The sequence below is a fragment of the Nyctibius grandis genome, chromosome 9, assembly GCF_013368605.1.
Source record: "Nyctibius grandis isolate bNycGra1 chromosome 9, bNycGra1.pri, whole genome shotgun sequence".
Lineage (NCBI taxonomy): Eukaryota > Metazoa > Chordata > Aves > Nyctibiiformes > Nyctibiidae > Nyctibius > Nyctibius grandis.
The window spans coordinates 29,820,554-29,832,838 of NC_090666.1; the positions used below are offsets into that span (position 1 = coordinate 29,820,554).

At 45.9% G+C, this 12,285-nt stretch overlaps 1 protein-coding gene across 2 annotated transcripts in view; it reads right to left on the reverse strand.

Annotated features, from left to right (window-relative positions):
• The window catches only part of HDAC4 (histone deacetylase 4), a 291,798-nt gene extending 279,902 nt beyond the window's left edge, over positions 1 to 11,896 (reverse strand). The window contains exon 1 of one of the 2 annotated variants that reach the window (XM_068408262.1): positions 11,797 to 11,896. The gene's annotated coding sequence lies outside the window, so the exon portion shown is untranslated. Of the gene's footprint in view, positions 1 to 11,146; positions 11,200 to 11,796 lie in introns of those variants that run through there. The other variant, XM_068408263.1, reaches the window with a different exon arrangement.
• Between the last annotated feature and the right edge of the window lie 389 nt (positions 11,897 to 12,285).

The following is a 12,285-nucleotide window of genomic DNA, read 5'->3' on the forward strand; positions in this document are numbered from 1 at the left end:
AATGCAAGCCTCATCGGTCCCCAGCATACTTAAGAGGTTATTTTGATTTTTTTGGGGAAAAAAAAAAAAAAACACCAAAAAACAATCCGAGTACTTAGAAGCACACACATTAGTCTGCTCATTTACACCACCAAAACGAAAAACTGAAAGTAGTCATACAGAGAAATTGTCAAACATACTGAATCTGGAACAGATTTTCACAAAAGGAGACCTCATCCCCCAGGGAATGTAGACAGTTTACAGCAAAAGTCTAAATTATTGCCAAGAATATGCTGCTTTTTTTTTTTTTTCCTATATAGCCTAACTTGCTCCTCTTAGAAGTTGTTCTAGTGAACGCAGACACAAGATTTTTCTTCCTGGGGCAAAGACACAGCAAGGAGGATCAGATGCCCATACCAAACTCCTCGGATTGTGGGGGTACCACACTGGGAATACCCTTGCAAAAGGGAAAAGCAAGCTCAGGCTCCAGTTCGTTAGGCTATCTCTCAGCTTCCAGCATGCCTCCCAACCTCCCGGCTTGATCAGCTCCTTCCAGTAAAGGAAAGAATGTGGGGAATGTCATTCATAATGGCACTTGGGAAGATGTAGGAATTGAAAGTATACAATAACTGGATATCCTTCTCACGAGGAGGGGTGATAAGCCCCACACAAAGAAGATGCTCTCATTTCTAGCATTAGACGGCCGCGTCTCAAGTTGCTTGGGTTTTCTGCCATTTTAAATGAGGTAAATACCTAATTAAACATGGATGCAATTTTTTTTTATGCTGTCTATCCAGTCCTAGCTCCAATTTCCAACACGACCTGCACAAGGACAGCCTGGTTTAGCTGTTACACTACAGGATTTCATATCTGGAGTGTAATATTCCTCAGCCAACTGCTATTTGGGCTTTTATGGCACACACCCTTTGAGGTGTGGCAGTCCAGCTGCCGGTAGGCTTACGGAAGAGGTCGATGTCTATCTCAGAGCCTCAGTTTTCTTACTTCCTTCTCTTCTTACAATGGAATTATTACCTTGTGCAAAACTTCCCTGCCGTGACCTCACTCACGCCACGCTCAGCATTACTCTGTGATACCAACTCCGCAACCAGTCAAGCGCTCTGCCTTATGTTCTGTGCACAAGTTCTTCATTTGCTCCCCCTGCGTTCAGCATCCCTGTATGTCAGTTTATTTTTAGACCAGCATTTTTATAGCAAAGATCAGAAGCAGCACACTTTCAGCACCAAACTGAATTCAACTGAGATTTCTAATACTGTCAATAACTGACGTAAGGACACTTTAGTCTGACGGTCATAGAAAATTGGTACTAGCTGTATGTCTGCCATCCAGGACCACTGTCAGCCCCTGAGGACTCACTGCCATGCTCTCCCAACGGCCCCACACCACCGCCCTCAGGTTATCAGCCAGTTCACAAAGATCAGCCCAATATTACCCAAAGGGGACTCACACCGTTCACCCCTCCATCAAAAGAATGGATCCTGCTTTGTTTTTTCGTGTGGGTGCAAGCTTTCTGCACTGAGAAGGATTTGATTCCCGACAAAGGGAACATTGGGTACCTTTACACGTGCAGTGCCATGGACCGCAGATGAGAATCAGATTCATCAGGTACCACCACCACCTCTTTCTGTTTACAAAGCATAACCCGGTACAGGAAACATCAGCAAAAGATACCCACATACAGCCACAGAGGTGAACAAGACCATGTAATCTGTGTAAATCCACCCAAAGTCAGCATGGATTGCTCATAAAACTGCATAGTAAAAGACTTTTCTATTTTCAACGATCCACAGTATGTGCTCATGAACAAGATTTCAACTTACAAGGCCACCTTCTTCAAGGTGTACTGTAGCCAATTAACAGAACTACACTTTGCCCCAAAATGACATCAATACGTGTATCAACATAAGCCACTTTGTCCACCAATCCAGAAGTATCTAGCTGTTCTGCATTAAGCTAAATATGACAATTTATAACCCAAAAACTCAGATTACCATTCTCTGTCACACATTCCCTTGCACCGCTTCGTAGTTTTTGCAGAGCTTTTTTTTTTAATGCTAAGACTTCACTCACAATTATGATTAAACCCATCATCAAATGCTCCATTCAAGGCATGGGAAGCAGACGAGACAGCAGCCTGTCTTCAGTGCAGTGCATAGCACTGACTTCTGCACAGGCATGAAGAAAAGCCCAATGGAAAGATAGGTGAGTACAGCCAGCAAAGTATTCAATACCTACCACGTGCAATCAGAATAAATTCTCTGCTGTTCACTTCTAGTTCTCTCCTTCCTCCTTTGCTTCCAGGCTAAAAATTCTGTGAGAGGCAGTGTTCATTCAAATGCATCCTTCAGCCTCTACTGAGCTCTGACAGCAGGTAAGAGTTGGGGGAAATAAGTAAATAAAATTTTCTCCCAACCAAAGCACTGCCATTAGATTCAAAGAGAAAATCAGTCTTGAACAAGAGAAGTGCACAACAGAATCCACATGGAAAATAATTTATTTCAGGAGGCTCATTTACATCAAGTAGGTGAGGAAAAAGTGACATGCAAATGCAGATCATGGTAGCCAGTTTCTGTTCCAGTCCGCTGGAAGGATCGGTTACTCAGCAGGATATCTAACACTAGATTCAAACACACCTGACTGCGTGTGGCCTCTTCACCTTGCTTTCCCTTCCTCTTCATCACAGAATGAAGACAAGATACAAAGTTTTGAGCATACTTACTACCAAACACATCTGGGTCTTGCTTCATCACACTGCCACTGAGTAAGAGCAGCAGCAACAGAACTGAACTTGGAGAACTTCAGTTAATTTGTGACACTAATCACCACCTACAGCAGAGGTGAGGTTTACAGAAATCCAGGGGTAGGTTTGTTGACTAACAGCAGAAAACAGCAGCAACAGACCAGGCTTTCTGCTTTGCACACGGAGCAAGAAAGGGCTGTGCTTAGCACCAATCCAAAAAAGATCCTGCTAGCATCGTAGGGGGCCTTTTCTTTCACTGCTCCTGAAGACGATACATACAGCAGCACAAACCACACTCAAATGGCATCGCCTCCTTGGGAAGGCGGCACAAGGCAGCAGGAAACTGCACTTTACTGCTTTCTCACCTTCTCCAGTTTTATTAAAGTTGCCATCATTCATCACCTCCAACAAGACCTGCACAAGAAACATGACCCAATGTCTTCCAAGATACTCCAGAAAGATGTCTGTGCTCCCCCACACAGTCTAAAGAAACAAGCCGGACTTCTCAGCAGGGCGCACATCCTGCTGTGCTGCAAGAGGCCAACCTCTGCTTCAGAGTCCTGCTACCATGACTTGAAGAAGTCCCCTCCAGACTCAGCAAAAGCATTAGGTACAGCAACCTTTTTTTTTTTTTTAAAGTCTACGCTGGCTGGAAAAGTAACTCTCTTTTCATTTGAAGAAAAGACTTCCATCTACACAGTGCTCTAAAATACAATCCAGCCTGCAGGAAAGCTCAGTTTTACCTACGAATTCTCCTTCTAGGACCCCTCTTGCCCGCCTGTCTGCACCACAGGTCTTCCCTTTCCACTGGTCCTTGGGAATGAGATACCCTTTACATTCTTACTTGTTTGCAATTTGAGCCACTGCATTCAAAGTCAAGGCTAACAGTCCATCTTCCATCTCATCCCACCTCTTCTAAATTAGCCAATATTCACAAACACCACCCTGCACTACGTTTTCAGAGTGGAGACTTTCCCTTTCTCGCCGACACACTTGCACCCTGAGCTACCAAGCTCTCAAGGTTAAAACTCACAGACTAGTCCGTATTTCAGAATCCTCAGCATTTTAAAAGGGTTAATTGTGCAACTTTCCTTCACTTGATTTAACACTTCACTTTCTGCACATTATTTGAGCAGAACAGCAAATCTTACAGCTCTACATCTTCTATGAACCCAAAGCAAGAAGGCAGGCCAGTTTTTTGCTCAATGCAAGAGCTACCTGTATTCGGGATTTTAACAGAATCTAGAACAAACACTAACAAAAACTAGACAACCATAGCTCCCATGGGGAAAAATGTAACTTTCCTAATACTTTGAACAACACTCCCTTTCCAAATACTTGTTGGGAACAGCATACAACAGAATTCGTTGTTTCAGGCTTACATTTTGGATCCTTTTCTTGGAGCGATGCACACAAGACAAAGTTTTGTCAACATAACACAAGAACTAACTTGAACATTTTCCTACCAAGCAAACACAACATAAGCTTTTCATAGTAGTGTATTAGGAAAATGCAACACAGTAAAACCGTGTTAACTGACTAGAGATAACTTTGTGAAAGCTACAGGTTTTTACCGAAGTAAAATGAAAATTCAAATTGGAAGACAACTTGGAAAACATTGAGGGAAAGGGGAACAGGGTAATGTGCTCATCTACCTTTAACACTGAGCAACTTTGAATAACTGCTTATTCAACATTAAATGCTCGAAGACATTAGCGCGGACGCAGCTATGATGCTACACGTTCCTACCAGTGTCCTCCTGCACCATCGCAAAGAGGATAAAGCAGCACCAGTTCAGGCAAGTACAACACCCTGCAAAATCTTACACACCAGCACTAGTGACAGGCCCGTTATTATGACAGGAACCGCTATTTCTCAAATTTAAGTTAACACAAATTGTAGCAGCAAACTAATGCTATCATCTGCATTTGACAAATGAAATTTGATTTTATACAGAACGAGTCACAGTGTACTACTGTTCACAGAATTTAACAGTAATTAAGTCTTATTGACAGGCACCTCATTAAAGCACCAGTTATTCAGAAAAATTAATAAAGTGAATTATTTCCTACATGCGAAATATCAAAATTCTTCACTAGTCATAAAAGATAAATGGAGTTAAGTTCAATTGGATGTCAGTGTTCACCAGAATGAGAGTGACATGCTTAAAAAGATCATTTAAAACAATACATTGCCATGCTGCTAATCTGAGATGTTAGTCTCCTATATGTTATTTTAACATATGATTGCAAAAAATAAACCCCTTACAATACAATTCTTAATCCAACAGCTTACTCACTTGTCATAAAATGTACAGATCCACATATCCAAGAAAAGTCTACAGGAGATCAAACTCAAAAGAAAACGAGAGAGTGAACACAGCAACAAACTCGGACATGACAGACAGACTGTTCCCAAGGCAGGTCTTCAATTTGCTATTTCAGCAAGTCACATCTGCAACACAGAGAGCTGAAAAACTTGCCAAAAGCTTTCCTAGATATCATCACCTCGTAGGCAACATGCTGCCACAACACCACTTTGTCATAGCCTATGGATTCGGGCTCCTTTCTCGTCCTCAACCAAACTAAATGGCTCAGAGGTCTTTTAGGGTAAAAAGAAAAAAAAAAAATTAACAAAACCTAATCTTGACCAAACTAGGAAGAGGTTTCTTATTAGACTAAGATCCAATTTTCAAATTGCAACTTTTTGGTTTTTAAAAACTTCTTGTATAAGGAACAAAGGTTCAATCATTTGATGAGGGCAGATGGCTGAGTGTGCCCACGACCACAAGCCAACACACATTCCTCTGCACTGGTAGATGGCAGTTCGAAGCAGATTTTAATCACACTTTTCTGAGGTAATATCCAATAGGAAAACATGAAGGAAAAAAAAATGAAGTTGATCAAGATGTGTCTAGTAATGAATGCCATGAAAAAAGGCCCGAATTTTTATAGAGGAAGGCCAAGCTGAAATTCCTTGCAAAGTGAAAATCACAGAAGCTTTCCAAGAGATTTTACAGTCTTTTCCTAATTGTTCCCTCTTTCAACATCATTATGCAACCTCTGTGTGCTTTCCTGCTTCTCTGCCTCCTTACTTTACCCATTCCACCCCCGCCAGCTTCTCCTAAATTTTCTAAGGCAGCTCCTTTAAGATAGCCAGAAATACAGTGCATATTTGTCTCTGCTCCTCCTTTCAGTTTAAAATTGCCCGAGTCTTTCCGGTGAAGAAGCATTGCCCAAAATCTGCTTGCTATTCAAGCAGTCCTGGCAATGACAAGCATCACTTCGTGAATCATCTGTTATATATTGCCTTATCAACATGGTCCACTGCAGGATAAAGTAAACCTGGCCCACTTCAGTTTTCTACATAACACAACATGCAAGTGGCATTAATTACTAGAGTGGTCTGAGGAGTTCCCTCATCCAAGGGCCCAAATATAGACACAATATATATTAAGAGACAATCGAAATCGAATCAGAATGTTAAGACACATTTCCTCCCCCACCACACACACCTTTTAATTTTTTACCTTTTACTAAGTAATAATATTGCCAGATTTCTACTTATTAAAGCAGACACCTTTAGCGTTTCTGCTGTTTCTCAGCTTAAACAATTTGAGTCAAAACCACATATTTTCATGGTTTTTTCCCTCCTACCCAGACCTCTGAGATCAGCAAGCAAGCTGAGCAGAACCAGGTTCCTTTCATTGCTTTGGAGCATTGGTATACGTGGACCTGGGGAACCTGGAAGCAAAGGTAAATGGAAAACAGAAGGCATCCATTAGGGAAGTGGGCTCAAAACTGAAAAGCAATTTTGAATTCAGTGACAAGACACATCCTGTCAGCTTCTCTGTCCTGCAAAACACACTTTTACAAAAGCACAAACTCAAAGTATTCCAGCAGGAGTCTGATAAAATTTGAACCCAATGGCTGGCCGTGTAGCCTAGGTAGCAGGATTGAGGAAGATTACAGAAATGCCATGGAATAACTGGAAACAAGCTAAAGGTGAGCAGGAGGAGCAATGAAGTAGAAGATGACACCACCAAAGAAGCCAGCACAAAGAGTCAAGAACACTTGGCAAGTATTTAATGAATGTTGTTACCAGAGTCCAAATAACATTTTCAATTCATATTTCTTTGTGGTTCATGACAAGCTTGGTCATTTGGAACAGGCTAGTAACAGATACTGTTCAGCAAATAACCTATTCTGGTAATATTACCGTGTGCATTCAACCACAGATGCAAGACAAGTAAAAATATCGTCCCATGGGTTTGGGGTTTTATATTATACATAGATATATATACACGCACACACAATGCCAAGGAGTATTTATTTCCAGTAAATACAAATACATACAATGCCAAGGAGTGTAACACAATCACTTCTTTAACTGGAAGCGGACACTAAAAAATGTTTTATCCCCAAGATTAAGTTGGCACAGCCAGGCAGCGAGCATTCAGGTTTTCAAACCCTGAAGAGAGCATCACCTTAGCACACACTTACGCCACTTAATCCAAACAGCCACATGCTACCCTTGAGAAAACACGAGGACAACTGCTTACTGTGACCTTACAAAGGTACGGCATGGCACACAAGCATTAGAGGAATGCTTCAAGCAATCAAAAGTGCCAAAAATGAAGACAGCAGTCTTTCAGTGGAGCATGCCCAATGCTCAGCTGATCCAGAACATAACACCCCACATTAAATTGACAGTTTGCCCTCCTTAAGGTTGCCCTCCTAATGCTGCACAACAAGGTTTAAGAGACACTCAACATACTAACTCCTTTTAGCACAAGTTATTTGATAAGCACATTTGTGAGCAAACCAATTTAAAAGCTCTTGCCTATCCTCAGCTCTGGAAGACGAAGGAAATTTGGCCTAGAATATCTGACCCTATCACATACTACGAATTTGGTGGCAAGTTTTTGTCTCAGCACTTTGTTTTAAATGTATTTGGGCACGTTCATGTATAGAAAGTCGGTAGCTTCCTCAGATTTGAAACCTATAAGTGATCCTAGAAGCCAAGTTTCAGGCATTGCACCACGTTTCTGAATCACAGATACACCTTAAAATGGCTTTAAAAACCTCTATTCCCCAGAAAGCACAAAGCCATTTCAAAGAGAGATTAGGAGGGCAACCTAATCTAAAACCATGGACTCTTGCTCAATTTTAACCTTTATTTTAAACAAATCCTACTCCTTGTCCTTGCACTTCAACATGTGATTTAAGGTTGAAGACTGAGATCAACTCCACCTTTTCAGCAGTCTATAAACAGGCAGCTCCCATGCTTCCACCTCTGACCGTGGTTGAAGGCAAAGAGAAAAACGAGCACTCACCACCGGAGCAGAAAGTCACACTTGCTCAAGCTGCTGCTTTTGAGGGATGTGAAAGCCACAAGGCAGGCAAGCTCAAGGTAAAAGTAGAAAGACCTGACAGGTTGGACAGAGCTTCCTTCCAAAACCATCTGTAATCTAACACAGGTCCATGGGACCTGCAAACCCTTTCCAATCCAGATACTCCAAGGGTTTGGGAGACAGCCTGGAGTTCAAACCTCTGAAGATCTGGGCAAAATGCATTTCTTCAAGACAACCCACGGCAATCTGCATCCACCTAAATACTTCTGATCAGATCCTGTTACTAGGTAACTTCTGAAGAAGTTCATCAATCTGCAGGTGTCTGTAAACACACTACTCCTAGTTTAAAAAAAACCTCATTCTAAGCACATTGTTGTTTTTCCCTTTTCTGCAGTAATAGGACACTGCCTGTGAAACATGAGCACAACAAAGCAGCAAGTTGCATCTTGACTGATACAAAGATTACCATATGCAAGAAACTGTTTTTTCTGGTTTATTCTTTTTGCTAGTAAGTCACCACCAAAAGGCAAACTAACTTCCACTAAGGAGTTCACCTGCATCACACATGAGGACCTTGGTGTCCTGAACTTGCTCTCTCCTAACCTGGGGCTAATAGATGCTCCCTGGGCTTCTCCAGAACTTCACTGCTTTCTCTTGGTGCTGACCACAAGTTCGGTAGCTCACAACATGCCAGTTTTCCTCTACTTTAGGATAGTCTGTTGGAGATGGCACAACACAAACACAGAGTGTTCAACAAACATTTCCTCCCAAAGGAATAAAAGCCTTCATGTCATACGTATGCTGTTCTTTCATGCCTCCATCCCATTAAGTAAATGACAAATTCCTCTGGTATTGTGAGATAATTTTCAAAATGCATTTCATGCATCTTCTAATCTGTCCACTTTCTAAAGCCAAGTGCTGAAGCAAAACCAAAGAAATAATAGGAGGGCAAAGTTAAATTCTAAAGATTTAAAGATTTGGGGATTTTTCTTCCCCTAAGTTCAGACAACCAAGGGCACAGCTTAATATCAGTGATGGAAATCGGTCAGATGCACGTGCTAAAACATGTCATCCAAATCTGAAGAAGAGTATATAATCCTGGAAAGCCGTGTCTTACACATTTGGCTTTATACAGAAAATCTGCAGTCGCTAAAACTTACTCTTTCTAACTGGGTGGCATTTTACATTTCCAAATGTAATTGAGTGAACATGTTGCCATGGTTACGGTAGGATTCTGCAATAACTTTGTTGCCTTGTAATTGCTGTATATTTGTATACAAGCAGCTGAGCTTTCTTAATTCAATGCCCTCTTAACTCTTTCAGAGAGCCTGCGGAGCGACGATGGCAGCTTTTAGGCTGAAAACTCCATACAGCAGTGGTGGAAACATCAGAAACGATTAAAACTCAGTGCCGCGACAGACCGCGTTACAAAAAAAGAAAGAAAAAAGAAACCTTGCCAAGAACCAGATTATTATATAAACTTCAGAGCTCCTTAGCTTTTAAAAATGTTGCCGTTAAGAAAAGTCCAATTGAGATAATTAACTCCAGGTAGCTTTTGGCAACAACCGAAAGCACTTTGACGGCAGCGAATACAGCACAAGTCCCATTTATTGACAGTACATAATACCAGTAAATCAAAATGCATTGGCAAGGAGATTATTCACTCAACAGTGAAATTCACTGTAGCACAGAAGGCCAAAATAATACTTGCTCCATCTCTTCAATCTCGAATTAGCATTATGAAGACAACAGAATACAGCTACTGGAAACACATATGAAATAAATCTGCCTGGATATCCCCGTTGAGAAGAAACGGAGTGCACTGGAGAGCGCCTGTACCCCAGCCTGAGCTGCGCGCCCCATCCCAGATTTACAAGCTATTTTCACATCCTAAATCCATCCACACCTTTCCAACACAGATCCCACTTCTGAGGAACATTTTTAAACCTGTTATCCAGCCTGCAATATCAGGCAACCCTGTAACACGAAATCCGCTCTTATGGCCAGAAAACAAGCGGTTGCGGTGACAAGCCTAATTTATGCAAATCTTCCAAAGCAGGCTATTGACAAGCAAACAGCCAAAAAAACCCAAACCTTCCACTATCATGAAATGCGTGCACAAAACAATTACGCAAGTGTTTTGAATAAAGGGCAGGTTTACTTCCCTTTAAATGATACGCGGTACTGAGCTGTACTGTCAAATAATTGTTATGTAAATACATTTGCCTGCTTAAGATGTCACGCTGCCTTCGCCACACCACAAACACCCCAAAGATAACATTTAAGGAGCGAAGGGATTGCACAGCATCTTTCCTGATAAATTCCTGCAGCAAAAAACCCACACACAACCACTCAGCAACACCTCCCTTCGCACTCCTCCGGACGCAGTACAAGCTTTATTTATTTTTTTTTTTTGTTAATTTATCGTTGCACAAACCAACAGTTTATATTTAGGAGACGCACAGGCGCTTGATTCACCACCAGCTCCCCAAAATGCCTGTTTTGGGGGAGAAGCGCCAGGCAGCGGGGGAGGACGGAGCCCTGCCTGGGCTTGGACCTGTCATTTTCCCTCGCAGCCCAACGTTACCTCAGGACTTCCAAAAAGCGCCCTGATGCTGAGGAGAATACCCCTTGTTTTCTCCTCCTAGTTACAAAAAAAAAAAAAAAAAAGCCATTTTTAATTATTTATGGAGGGTTTTTTTCCGAAGAGGCTGGTGCCCCGGGGGCCGGAGCGACCTCCTCGGCCCAGCCCGTCAGCCGCTGCCCCGTCAGGCAGCCCCGGCCCGGCGTGAGGCGCGTTCAGGCCGGCGGGGCCGCGGGCGGAGCCGGCCTCAACAGAAACTTTCCCCAAGTCCCGCGTTATGCCCGGGGCCGGCGGAGGGAGGAAGGAAAGAACCGACCCCGGTGGTGCGGCCCGCTCGGCTCCGCAGGGCCCCGCCGCGGGCGTCGCCCCCCGTTGCAGGGCCGCCGCGCCCGCCCCTCCGCACCGGCCAGCGCCCGCGCCCCGCCGCTGCCGCCCCCGGGCCCACGCCCCAGCCGCTGCCCGCCGCACTCACCGCTGCCCGCATCGCTCCCCGCCGAGCCCCGCGCAGCACCGAGGCGGCGGCGCTGCTCACCGGGGGGGGGGGGGGGGGGAAGGAAGGAGGAGCCGCGGCCGCCCGGGAGGGGAGGGGCGGGGCCGGGCCAGCGAGGGAGGGGGCGGGGCTTGCGACCGCGCCGGCCCCACCCGCCTCATTCACAAAAACGCGAGCGGCGGGGAGGGCCCGGCGCGCTGAATGGGCGGGAGCACTGCCCGTCACGCCCCCTCCGGCCCGCCCACCGCGCCGCTACGCCCATGCCGAGTGCTGGCGCGCGGCGGCCCCGCCCCGCCGAGCGCGCCGCCCAATCAGCGCGCGTCAGGCGACGCCGAGCGGATCAAATCCACCCGCCACTGGCGCACGGGCGAACCTCATTGGCGCCGGGAGCTGCCTATCACCTCCCGCTCCGGAACCCTCCGCGCTTCACGGTCGGAGAGCAGCGGAAAAACAGGCGCGCGCCGCCGATGTCTTTAAGAACCCGGCGGCCCCGAGAGGCCCCGCCGCGATTAAAGCCGGCGGGCAGAAAAGCGCGCGGCCTTAAAGGAGCCGCGCCGCGGCCAGCTGGGCGCTGTGGCGGGGGTGGCGCGGCCTGGCGCGGGGAGGCGGCGGCGGGGCACCGCGGTACTGACCTGGGTGGCGGCGGGCGAGGCGGGGGGAGCTGTGCGGGCGATGGGCCCCGGTGCGGACACCGCGGCGCGCGCGCCACCAACGGATTCAGCCCGTGACGGGATCCGCCATCTTGGAATTTTTAGATGGAGAGTCACGTGGTGCGACCATTTTTCGTCCCGGCCAATCAGGAAGCGCGGTTTATTTATAGCCGACGGGGGGGGGGAGAGAACCAATCAGGCCACGCCCTGGCCCTTCCAGCCCCGCCCCGTGGCGCGCGGCCCATCGCCTAGGCAACGGCGCGCGGCCCGGGGGGCTTGGGCCGGTGTCCGCCATGTCAGCGGCGGGTCAGCAGCCCCTCAGGGAGCAGCAGAGACACCCAGCCCGGGCCCGGGCAGCCGGCCTAGGAGGCGGGATGGGAGCCCCGAGCGGGGTTTGGGTCTCCGGGGCCGGCTGCCCTCGGGCAGGCCGGGTTCCTCCCCAGCCTTAAAGGCCCATGCAGGCTAGGTCCT